Raw genomic sequence first — 1,472 nt, forward strand, 5'->3', positions numbered from 1 at the left:
CAATTTATAACACCAAGTCTCCCACCAATTTATCCAGCCATGAATATGTAACATGTTTGATGAAACTTATAGAAGGAAAATGAAAAAGCTCTATTAACGGCACAGTCTTGCATTATTTAAGTTCCTTTCTTCACTAGTATCAGGGTCAGCATCTTAAGATAAAATGCTACATTCATCACACAGGATAGTAAAAGCTGCACTTAGTCTTATTTTCAGATTATTATAGTAATGTATTTAAGAAGGCAAAAAAAGATCCTCTATGAAATCTTGCCCATTAATTCAATCTCTCATAAAATGTTCTATATGTTTTGCATTTGCATATCTTGTTCTTGCTAAAAGTATGGTAGTTGAGAATACATATTAATTAGCATTAAACAACTAGGTATTTTTAAATGTTAACTGTACATGGTAGTGTATAATTACAAATGGTCAAAGATCCTGTGTTTTGGCCAGAAGGAAGGACAGCTATACAAATGTTAATAAGGGAATTTTTTTCAAGGTTATAATTGTAAAAGTATCCTAGTGAAAAGAAAATGCAGTTAATATTCTTACCTAATTCCCTATTCCGCTCATCCCTCTGCTATTTCAGTTCTGTAGATCTTGGCCAATTTTTGAATCTAACTATTTGTGACTCTTTTGGGCTCTTTTCTCTCTTCATATTGCTTTTTAATGGAAGTAAAATATACTTAAATTTGCAACTGTTGCAACTGCAGCTGAGTCAGTCAAATTACACCCAGAATTAATTTGCCTGTGTCTAACCATGCTCTGAACAGAAATTTCTGGTCTGCTCAGATAAACTTTTTCAGAGTTGCTTTGTGTTTGGTTTTTTAGGTGAAATAGCACATGCATTTAAGTGTCAAGGGTCCATAGGAAGCTGGAGCCATCTAAATGTAAGTAGATCTAATTGGTTTAAGGGTAGGACACTCGTAGTCTTCAAACACAGAACTCCCTTGGCTACAAAAATCAGAGCTCATTCACCAGGGGAAGCACAAGACCTTCCCTTTGCAAAAGCTCTTGTGCAGTGACATTATTTCATGGTTGGCATCAACTCCCCCAGGTAAAAAATCAGAAAAATTTCAGAACCTCAAATACAACAAACAAGAAGCAAGCAATGATCCAAGTATGACAGCTGTAGAAATACAAGAGACAGATGGAGCTTTTTAGGTGGAGATCTGTCTGTAGAAACATTAGAAAGACCTGGAATTTGTAAACTTGGAACTAGAATCCGGAAAGGAAGAATACAGTAAAAAAAGTAGATATAATATGAACAAGATTTATTTCTGTTTATTTGAAACACAGATTTTAACTTGTAAATTGTATTGACCTGCGAGAAACAGCATTCTTATTAAAAAACCCTCCAAGTGAATTATATTAGCATTGCTTGCATATAACACAATGAAATGAGCAGTGATTCCCACAAGTGCTGGCACATAGAAGAATGCCAAGTCTCAGGGCTGATGTGCTAAGTCCTT

This window comes from Cinclus cinclus, chromosome 5 (genome assembly GCF_963662255.1).
Source record: "Cinclus cinclus chromosome 5, bCinCin1.1, whole genome shotgun sequence".
NCBI classification, from domain to species: Eukaryota; Metazoa; Chordata; class Aves; order Passeriformes; family Cinclidae; genus Cinclus; species Cinclus cinclus.